At 37.4% G+C, this 12,323-nt stretch overlaps 1 pseudogene; it reads left to right on the forward strand.

Moving 5' to 3' along the window:
• The first annotated feature begins 649 nt into the window (after positions 1-649).
• On the forward strand, positions 650-11,774 carry LOC116630920 (annotated as a pseudogene).
• The last annotated feature ends 549 nt before the right edge of the window (positions 11,775-12,323 follow it).

Genomic DNA, 12,323 nt, shown 5'->3' on the forward strand with positions numbered 1-12,323 from the left:
CAAACTTAACCACACTGTAGGTCTAGTAATAACTTTAATAATGGTTAATAAGCTTGCATGTTTCTTTGAGCCTAAATTTGATGTTTAGCAGCAGCTATTTTATTACTAGTACCATTTTATTGCTTTTTTACCCCTCATTGTAGGACTAAGTATAAAAACCTTCAGTATTGTATTTTGATGTTAACAGGCTACTAAATTTGTTTCCCATATAATCTTACTATGCTTGGTGTTTGCTGGGAAAATCATAGTAATTTGTTCTTAACAAGTCATAAAATTTATGTTCTCCATGGCTAATTTGAAGAATGTTAAATAATTTAAGTCTTATCCAGAAACCTAATTAAAATTAACACTTCAAATTATTTTTTTGTTTTTGTTAAATGTACTAAATCATTTTCTGGAAATGTGTTCCTATTGACTCTCAGTGATTTATTTGGTACAAACCCTGAGCTAAAGCTTAATATCTACATGCAGTAAATCACATAGGAAATGACACAAAACTATTTTGAAGTGACTAATCTCATTTTCTAGGTACCACCAAAATACAAAACAAGAAAAATTACACAAATAACTCTCAGACTAAACTTCCTACGTTTACATCACTTTAACAGGGATATACATCATATTTGAACTGAAAGTGTTATTAACAGAGATGAAGCAAACCAGAAACAGTTTGGTAACCCATTCTCATGATGTGGTGTGGTATGTGTTTATACTGGTTTTTATGTTAAAAGATAATGCTCAATCTTGAATCAAACAATGTTAAAATATTTTCTCTTTTAATTTTCTTAGCTATAGTCACCCTTTATCTTCAATAAAATGTTGTATTATTTTAAATTGTAAGTCCCTTACATCAAAATTGAAAATCAGTAGATACTAGCATAGCACCACAAATACATTTATGGTATTATACTTGTGAATTCATAAAACACTTAACGATCATGTGTAACTTTCAAATTAATGATTAGTTCCACTTTATAAAAGGGCCTCTTAGAAAAGAGGAAAAGCAACTGTGTAGTTTTAACTTGATGGTCATCCAAGTGCTAAGATTACTCATATTTTTATTTTGCATTTAACACTCAATACCCTATCAATAAGCAAATTAATGTGTTTTTTCTAATACATTGTCACTGAGGACATGGGATTGAGAACTTCACTTTAAACAAATTAACTCTAAATCCCTATAATTGATGTTCTCTATTTTTACTTTATCAGGATTTTGTTTTTCTCACTTCTACCTCCATTCTAATGGGACAAGAACAACAGATGACGGATCACCAGCATGATATTTCACTTAATCTTTGGGAAGATGAAGAGAATGCTGATGTGGTAAGAATGGGCAGTGGAATATTTACCAATATGAGTTTTCAGTATAATAATTAAAGCATTTATTTAGATGGAAAGTTAGATAACTCACAGAATCTGAGGAGTTATTATACTACACAACCATTGTAAAATTTAAAAAGGGAGTTGAATCAATAACATTTTGGCTTTGCTCTTATTTTCTCCTCAATATGTAAGTATATGGCATCTTTAAAACATGGTTTCTACACTCTAATTTTAAAACTAATATGAACCTGATACGTATAGCCAGGAAAAATCATGAAAGACTTTGAAACAGGCAAAAATGATTAGTGGATGTCCTGACTAACTTACCACTCTAGGTTGTCTCCATTAATTCATATCATTGCACATTATTATCTTCCACATGCTAATTAATTCTTTCTAGTTAAGGGACCATTGATTTCCCTTCCTTCTTATGAAAAAAAGCCAATTTTGCATCTACTTAGAAATTCATTTTGGCATTCCTGATTTACCTATGTAAGTGGGGTACTTTGAAGTCTCCTTTGAACCAGTCATAGCGTCTTAATGTATCCCTTATCAATTAATAAGTAAAATATTTGGCACATGCATGTTCATTTAATATTTGTTGAGAATGATGATTTTATCTTTTAAAAATATCTTTTAGAGGATCCAAATGTAGTATTTACAGATGTAGCCAACATCACCTTTATGAATTTTCTTGAAAATGCCAAATGGGGATAATACTTAGTATATATAGCACAATTTCTTAAAAGTCTATTTTCTCTTTCTTACATGCGCGTGCACAGACACACACACACACACACACACACCCCAAACACACACTGGGAAAGAGGGAAACAACTGCCATCACCTCCCAATTAATTCTTCATCCACTCTCCAAATTCTCCTATCCCCACACATTATTTATTGTCTCAGTCGTCTTTCCCTCTCCTTTTAGGTTATATCTGCACTTTACTATATATTTTGGACATTAGTTCTCTGTTTTTCACTCTACTATACCTCACTTTTTACCACAGTTTTCCACAACAAAATTCCTCCTCTTAATCTAGTACACAATTCTGTGTTGAAATCAGAGGTGTGAAGCTGTGTCTATCCATGCACTATTCTATACTTTTCTGTCATATAAATGACAAAAAAGCATCGGAAAATGCATAGAATATGAAAGTAGTTGCAGTTTATGTTATGGTTGAAAAGGGCTGGGGCACTCTAGGAGTGGAGAACAAAGGGGCTTTTCACAGGAATTTAAAATCCAATGAGATACATACAAGTCCTGCATTCTCAAAATCTTTTTAATCACATTAAGATTTTTGGAACAACATTTATAAGAAAATGGAGTTAGTTTTGGTGAATCTCTGCATCCTTTGCAAATTCTATTTTATTCTACTTAGGTTGGATATATAATAGCAAAATAAAGTATCACTTTCTTTTTTTGTTTTCTGGAAATCCACTATCTTACATTCCTACTGCTTTTTTAATTATGCCTAAATTACTCAAGTCTCTCTAAAATTAGAAATATGTTATTTTCATAAATAAAGTTTTTAAAGTCCCATGTGCTCTATTTTGAATATACTCTGTCAGTCAATCCTCCTCCACAGAAAGTACATGTGGAGTCCAATCAATACTTTTATTCTGAAAATATTTCATCATGCAGACACATTTAACTGATTGTCCAGATATTTCTTCTGCTGCAAACCTTCCCCGTCCTCCCTCCCCCTTCCCCATGGTCTATTAGGCAATGTCTAGACAAGAAGGTCATTTTGTTCAGTTAGCTCTGGATGTTTGGGATACAAAATAATAATCTTCACAGGAGGAAAGAAAGTTTAATATCTGAAGGAAAAGTCTCCAGTGAAGCTAAGCTAATCCTATTTGATAGCTGGTTTCTAGCATTAATTTCCTATACTTGATGTTGCTTCTCTTTATATAAATGTGTCTACCGGTGTATGTTTTAGTGATCTTCACATAGCCAAAAACTCTATTTAATAGCTAGTCATCAAACAGAAACATAAATCTTTCTTTAGTGTATGTGCCTGTGTATGTGCCCATGTGCATCTGTATGTCAGCAGTGGGGGTAGAGGAAAGAGAACAGAGCAGACTTGTGTGGCAGGAAACAGACTAGTATAAATATGCATTGCTGTGTGGTTAACATAGTTTACGTGAATGAGAACAAAATAACTGCGACATTTGCTTCTAAGGTCTCTGAAATCACAGGGGTCTGGAAATACAGAATGGTGCAAAGCATGCTACAATGAGACAGTCAAAATTTAGATTTGTTTTCCTTACAAAACTTAAAAGGCCCTTGCTCTAATAATCAAAATTGCATCTGAAAAACATCGGGCACTTAAGAAAAGTGTAATTTATGTTGTTGATGGTCTTTCCCTTTTACTGTTGCTCCTCATTCTACTGTAGCTCTAGATCACTCTCAGGATGGGAAAAGCAATATCTTATTGTGTGGGTGACCCCTCCTTCACAACATCTATGGAGTCCTTTACACAGAGCAGATGCTCAATCCATGTTGTCACATAGTGATGTTCTAAATTCATCCTCATCTTCTTCCACATCCCCTCTTTTTAGTTTGACTCTTTTGTCATCCAAAGAAATGAACTTCCCAGATATATACTGTAAGGCCCAGTAGCCACACTTGCCAAATTATTTGGCATATGTCACACATAGTTGCTAGAGATATATACCTCTGCTAAACTTGGGTGTATTACTGACTTACTGGAGCATGGTTCTTTCTCATTGACATGGAGAGGAAATCAGAAATTGAAGGAATGAATTAAGATACTACTATATTCAGGGGCACCTGGGTGGCTCAGTCCTTAAGCATCTGCCTTCGGCTCAGATCATGATCCCGGAGTCCTGGGATTGAGCCCCACATTGGGCTCCCTGCTCCATGGGAAGCCTGCTTCTCCCTCTCCCTCTCCCCCTGCTTGTGTTCCCTCTCGCTGTGTCTCTGTCAAATAAATAAAATCTTAAAAAAAAAAAAAAAAAAGATACTACATTCACATGAAAAAGAAATCAAGTTATAATTTACAAGTAAAATAAGAAAAGTTATTTGATCTGCTTTTTATTACATGTAAAATTTTTTTTAAACAATCTCAGGTTGTCCTAAAATTAATCCAGAAAATATGTTAGAAACTAGTCAGATATTCATGATATACACCAATACTGTTAATTTATGATAGTCCTATTTCTGCTTAAGGTTGTTCCTATATAAGCAAATTTTAAAAGTTAATAATACATTTCTTTTAGTAAAACAGGCACAGGGTGAACTCACTTCAACAATTGCTCATTTTAGACTTTTCATCAATTAAAAATGTCACATTTGATTATAAAAATTATGGCTTTTTTTAATTAAAAAAAAAACTTCCCCCAAGTCCCTTGAGACTAAAATAAGAGCAAATTGAACACATAGATTTTTATATTTACTCTAACATTTGTGTTGAAAAAAACCACAGGCACCTGGGTGGCTCAGTTGGTTAAGCGACTGCCTTCGGCTCAGGTCATGATCCTGGAGTCCCTGGATCGAGTCCCACATCGGGCTCCCTGCTCGTCAGGGAGTCTGCTTCTCCCTCTGACCCTCCCCCCTCTTATGTGCTCTCTCATTCTCTCTCTCTCAAATAAATAAATAAAATCTTAAAAAAAAAAAAAAACACTGAAACCACAAAATGTATGCTTAATAATCTGGGAGAAAAACTGCATTAATTCCAAATGAGAGATGTAAAAACCTGAACTATGACATGAGGGAAATAAATAGCAACAAATAAAAAGATTATAAAAGAAATATAAATTTGGAAAAATTAAATTTAAAAAGAGGCCAAAAATAGGATATTAAGGAGGGGTATAAAACCATTATACACAAATAAGTGGAGATACAACAAGATACTAGAAATTTAAGGTCAGAAGTCTGTATGTAAAGTGTAGAGAAAGGAAACCTTTATGCATTGTTGGTGGGAATGTAAATTGCTGCAGTCACTATGGAAAACAGTATGGAGTTCCTCCAAAAATTAAAAGGAGAACTACTATATGATCCAGCAATTCCACTTTCTGGGTAAATATCCAAAGAAAATGAAATCACCATCTCAAAGAGATATGTATACTCCCATGTTAATTACAGCATTATTTACAATAGTCAAGACATTGAAACAACCTTAAACGTCCATTGACAGATAAATGGATAAAGAAAATGCGGTATATACATATATACAAAGGAATATTATTCAGCCATGAGAAAAAAGGACGTGTTGCCATTTACAACAACAAGGATGAAACTTGAGGGCATTATGCTAACTGAAATAAGTCACAGAATGACAAATACTTTATGGCCTCACTTATATGTGGAATCTAAAAAACCTGAACTCATAAAAACAGAGATTGGTGGTTGCCAAGGGTGGCAGTGAGGGGAATGGATGAAGGTGGCCACAGGGTACAAATTTTCAATTATAAGATGAATAAATTCTGGGGACCTAATGTACAACTTGGTGACTGTAATCAACAATACTGGATTATACATTTGAAAGTTATTAAGAGAGTACTAGTTCTTCAAAATTCTCATTACAAAAAAAAAAAAAGGTAACCATGAGGTGAGGAATGTGTTAACTAACCTTATTATGGTAATCATTTTGGAATATACATGTATGTTAAATCATCTAAACCTAGCTCTGAGAAAAAAGAAAAAAGAAAAAAGAAGCACTTTTAAGTTTCTCCTCCTTGTTCTCTTCTCCTCTTCCTCTTTGTTCTTCTTGCCATTCTACCACTCTATACTGTGCTATCACTAGTATGTTTTTTAAGGCATTATTCCGAGTTTAAATGGCAAGTACGTGAGGTGATAGATACGTTAATTAGCTTGATTATGGTAATCATTTCACAAAGTATATGTATATTAAAACATCATATTGTACACCCTACATATTTACAGTTTTTGTCATTTATACAATAGAGCCAGAAAAAAATAAAAAATAAAAACACACAAACAAAAAAGCTAATAATGCAGGCAGTACTTAAGAATTTGACAGAAAACAGATGTCTTGAATTTGAATCAGTTCATAGCAAGGTTAGCCTTGCATTCAGAGGTAAATTTTCAGGTTTCTTGCAAATTTGGAATAAAACTAAACTTTGCCTTGTTCTAAGCATGAATATATATTGCAGGATATATTATGTTTTAAAGGATATTTGCAATAGTTATATCCAATAAGGGGTTAATACCCAAAATATATAAAGAACTCACACAACACCAGAAAAAAAAATCCAATTAAAAAAATGGGTAGAGGACCTGAGTAGACATTTTTTCAAAGAAGACATACAGATGGTCAAGACATATGAAAAGATGCTCAACATCACTAATCATCAGGCAAATGCAAACCAAAACCACAGTGAGCTATCAGCTTACATCTGTCAGAATGGCTAAAATTAAAAAAAAAAAAAAAAGTGTTGGCAGGTGTTGGTAAGGTTGTGGAGAAAAAGGAACCCTCATAAAATGTTAGTAGGAATGTAAATGATACAGCCACTATAGAAAACAGTATGGAGGTTCCTCAAAAAATTAAAAATAGAAATACCATATGACCTAATAATTCCACTACTGAATATCTGCCTAAAGAAAACAAAAACACTAATTCAAAAAGATATATGCTATCACTATGTTTATTGCAGCCTTATTTACAAAAGTCAAGATATGGAAGCAACCTAAATGTCCATTAATAAATGACTGATTAAGAAAGATGTGGTACACACACACACATACACACACACTGACACACACACAGGAATATTATGCAGCCATAAAAGGATGAGATTGCATCATTTGTGACACCATGGATGGCCCTAGAGTATATTAAATGAAATAAGTCAGACTGAGAAAGACAAATACCATGTGATTTCACTCACATATGGAGTCTAAAAAACAAAACAAATGAATAAACAAACAAAAAGCAGAATCAGACCTGTAAATACAGAGAACAAACCGATGTTGCCAGAGGGTAGGAAGGTGAGGGGAATGGGCAAAATGGGTGAAGGGGAGTGAGAGATACAGCCTTCCAGTTATGGAATGAATAAATCACTAGAGTAAAAGGCACAACACAGGGAATATAGCCAAGGATATTGTAATAGCATTGTACGTAATAGCATTGTACAGATGGTAGCTATACTTGTGGTGAGCATAATAGCAGAGGTATAGAGAAGCTGAATCATTATGTTGTACACCTGAAACTAATAGAACATGTGTGTCAACTACAGTCACATTTTAAAAATTAAAATAAAAAAAGAAAAGGAAAGTCATAATGCAATGGGTGTACCCAGCCCTTTGTCATAAAAAAAATTTAATTTAAAAATAAGTAAATAAAAGCATATGAGATGACAAATATTATACCTAAAATATCTGTTTAAAAAATAAACTACAACTAAGCAGAATTGACAATTTAGAAATTTAAGAATATCTTAAAAGTAGGAAGACTGTATACTATATGTATTTAATCTTACTATTTATATACAATTTTATCTGATGCCTACAGCCAGAGATGAACTTTTTTGAACTCTAACCTACTAAAGATAATATCACAAAGAAATAATAACAATATTTATTCTTAGATTTTGGGGAAATTAAAAATCAATGTTCCACAGTATTCCTGTTTTTTATTATATACAATATTCACCACAGGGGTAGTTATTGGGTACAGACTGTTAATGTGTTTATGATATAATAATTAGTTGATTTACTGAAGATTTCATGCATGTTATTCTGGGGACTGTGTTTTCAAAAATTTTTATAAATTTATCTAAACTTTTTTTTTCAAATAATTTGGAATTACAAAATGCTTTCTTGTCAATGATAATTTATATTTAAACATAACTAGGATAGTCATCCTTCTTTTTTCAGTAGGTAAATATATCACAGTAGAAACTTCCCATACTTGTCTTTCTGGGGATTCTAATCAGTGTTTACAAAAGAACACCTAGGAAAAGGAACAGTAGATCATTCCTAGAGTATTCCAAGAGAAAAACATGTCCTGTTCAGAAATTTCCCCATTATGCGACAGCTAAAATGAAAAATGTTAATATTGTAACCCTCAAAGAGATAATTATATTTTAAAAAACTAAAATTGTTAGTGATTATATAATGACCTGACTATAGTTAGCATTTTAAAAATCTGTACATATTTTGAAAATATAACTTGGGATAAAACATACATACTCTGTAGAAAAATTTACCTTCTCTTTTTACCTATGAATAAAATGCAATGGTCCAATCCTTTACATGGAATTTATAAATGTGGTCAACACACACATATAGCCCTGAGAGTTTAATTTTCTTATACAGCAACAAAAGAACTGTCTTCCCCAAATCAATAACCCCGCCTAGGAAAGAAGGTTCATTGTTATCACTAGTTAGCAGAAATGGTTATCTGAATATAGAAAATTTTCCCTCCTTATATGACTTGATTCTTCTTTGAATAAAATTGGAGTAGTACTACAGTAGCTGCCTTCTATATCAAACCACACTTCAAAATATTCCCATGTGATACAAGTGTAATTTTGTTAAATAATATTTAAGTAACAACTCAACCTAGATATTGATTTACCTAGACCCTTGAGTATTCATTCAATGTAAATCTTCTGTTAAATCCTAAAACTTATACAATGTGAGTCAAATTCCCAAAGAGCCAAACATTACATGCTAAACAAAATGAGGTCACTGCTTGTTATTCATAAACCTTGGGGATAGATGCAAAAGTAGTTACTGCTATTAATGAACATTTTATGTAGAAATAGGAAGGCTGAGCATCTGGTGTTTACATCTCTTAGTAAACATTTTACGGGCTTTTATTAATTTAAATCATTTCCCCAGGTTTATCAAGTCATTTTTACTGTACTTGTATTTCCATTAAAACAAAACAGGAAACCAAGAAATAATCTTTAAAAAACATAAAAGCAGTATGATTCAATGAAATGCAAGTTGTTATTAGTGTACTCTAAATACATATGTATATACAACTTGAAGATTGGTAATATTTACACAGTGGCTCCAAATTTTCTCTGAGAAACAAGCTCAGGGACAGCTATTTGGTTGGAAAGGGAGTTAGCCTTGAGGATTCATTAGAATAGCAAGTATACCACTTTTTATGATGTTTTGGGGGTGCTTTAGGTAAAGGAAAAGGCTGATGGAAATTATGGAAGAGCTAAAATATCTTCCCCTTCAAAAGTAAATAAAGTGGTCAGATCTAAATTTTAAAAAATAAATTAATAATAAAAATAAATTAAAAAGGCCCTAAGCTAGGGCCCAGGTCCCCTATGGTTGCAGGGCCCAGGCTCCGGCTGAGAGGAGGAGCCTGTACTTCATCCAGAGACCTCGGTGGGTCCCCACACCCCTAGGCTGGAGGCCGGCCCCACAAGGTGTGCAAGTGAGCCTACTAACCCGGAGCCCTTCAAAGAAGCGGTCGGCGAATGGTTGCTGATAGAGCACCTAGTCCAGAATCCCAGTCAGGTTCTGGAAACTATTAGGTGGTAGTTAGTAACTGGACACCTCAAAGACCAAGCAGAGGACTGGGAGCAATGATAAATTCAAGGGGAGGACTCCTGAGGACAACAAAGAGACGAGGCACAAAGAAAGGAAAGGCCATGAGTACCGCCAGCGGCTGCCTACCTTGTTCCTGGTTGCCATCGTGGTGAGCCTGCTGAACCCATTAAGCACCGGCGGGGACATTTCCTGGGCCGCCTGTGTCCTCGAGATGTCCGCCAAGAGCGGGTGCAGCGCGCGCGGGTGGTGGAAGTCTACCCGCACCCCGGCGCCCACCGTGGTGTTCCAGGGCCTGGATGCACTGAATGCGGGCTGCAGACACCAACAAATCTGAAGAGAAGCTTCCAGACAGGGACTGAAGATAAACTGAATACGGAAGGAAGGCAAGGCCAGGATCCCAGTTTCTGAAAGCCTCTGGACTTCTTTGGAAATACGCTCCCCGTCTCCAGGAGGACAGCAGTGGGCTTGGCTGTGTAATCTGCCATCTGACTGGAATGACGGGAAGGGAAGGGGGAGTCGGTGCTTTTAATCGGCTCTAAAGGTCTTCTTTCACGATTGTGGGCAGCGAGATGTGGCAAGGAGTCAGCTTCAAAGACACAGCAGGAATGCATGAAGCCAAGCTAGAAGTCAGAGGCTGTGGACTATCTGATGAGGCTCTAGTGCTCCCTGGAGTTGGGCGCCAATGTTCAGAAAGGCGGGCTGTCGGTCGCCACCCCTCCGCCTCGGCTGCGGGAAGACGCGGCGGGCCCCGGCGGTAGCTGCCCGTGGTCAATCCAGGCCTCGACAACGCCGGTCTGTGGAGCCCCTTCAAGGAAACTCACTCGGGGACCCTGGCATCCTGTTCACTGACAAGATCCACGTTCTGGACAGTAAGTGTCCCACCAACATGTCCGGCTTCTAGAACCATGAGGAGAAGCGGACTCCCAACCGGCTTCTGGTAGAAATGGATGGAATGGGCACCACCATCCTGTCGTACACCAACCGAGCTGACATGCTGGTTGGCCGCCCTGTGGAGGCCACGCTGAGTCCCCTGTCTTTATCGACTTCCCCACCTGCGGGAAAGTCAGAAGATTTTCTAGCAGCAGCACCTGAAAAGGCTGAAGCGGACCCAGGCTGGCAGCTTTCACCCTCAGAGTCCGTCAGCGCTCATTCAGGGGTGCTGACCTCTCCAGTGCCGCAGCGCTGCGTGGGAAGGCTGCGTGTACGTCCGCACGTTTATTTTCGAGTACCACGTGCAGTGCGTCGGTGCCAGGACCGCGCCAGGACCCAGGGCCTCTCAAAGGAAGAGCAGAGGTGGCTACGTTTCAGGAGTGAGGTCTTGCTCTAGGAAGATCTGGGTGGCTGTGGCTGGAACACACCGAGGTAGTGATGAAGGTCCGTGCCTCAGACAAACGCATCCTGGGCTTTGCTCTGATGCTGAGGGAGACCTGCATCCCGTCACCTGCAGCTGTTTGAGTGAATGTGCATGGCCCCGGGTGGCGCCCGTCTGGGACCAACTCCTTCAACTATGTCACTTTAACATGCAAGACGACTTAAGGAAAGTCACCCGCATCACCTACTCTGTGGAGATGCAGTTTGTTGTGACACAGAGCGTGCAGTCATCTCCTTCCCTGAGGCACTAGGGGCCTCAGCGGTATCGATGCCCTTTTAGCCAGTGCCTCCAGCAGATGCTAGCCCACGAAGCAAAACAGCTGGTGCCTAAGCCCACAGGCACACGGAGAACGTGGTCTAGGATAACGTGGACAACAAGCTGCAGGTGCGTGGACAACGCGCGGCTGGAAAAGGAAGTGATTAACTCTGAGCACGGAGAAGCCCTCAAGGCCCGCCTCCTCACCAGCCGAAGACAATGGCGCCTCAGGGGTGGAGCGACTGGAGCAGGGAGAAGAGAGATAAAGGGGAGCAGGAGGCGTCTCATCCGACCCCTTCGAGGGGAAGAGATTGAGGAGGAAGAGTCATCTGGGCCCAAATAATTGGGGCCAAATCCTTGATTGTGCCTGTGGGGATGCGGTGTTTCTGCTGGATCCAGTAAGTGAACTTCTTACTTAGCTGTTTCCCAGTTTCTTTTCACTTGAGATTTTTACCTCCGTTTTTAGCCCTTACTGGTCTCTGCTGAAGGGCTTCTGAGATTTTTTTATTGATTTTCCTATCCATGATTAGTAAAGATCTTTGCAGAGACGAAAAACAATACAAAACATGGCTTTAAAATTGTTTGCTATGGTCCTTCTTACCCATTTAGATTTCTCGCACGTCTCTTGGCAAAATGTGTTGAGGTGCCATCTTCCTCCAGAGAATATATTCATATCGAACTGAATTCCTCAGAGTGTCATGTTTTCCCTTACATAGAAATCTTCCAGAACTCTCTTGGTCTAGACACTAATTACAATCCATCGCTGTATCTCTGCCATGTTTTACATAGCTAATAGATTCATACTTAAGGATCCAATTTGGATATTAATATCTCGTATAAGCTCACTAGGTTATGTACTCCTCC

Source organism: Phoca vitulina, unplaced genomic scaffold, assembly GCF_004348235.1.
Source record: "Phoca vitulina isolate PV1807 unplaced genomic scaffold, GSC_HSeal_1.0 scaffold4, whole genome shotgun sequence".
Classification (NCBI taxonomy): Eukaryota; Metazoa; Chordata; class Mammalia; order Carnivora; family Phocidae; genus Phoca; species Phoca vitulina.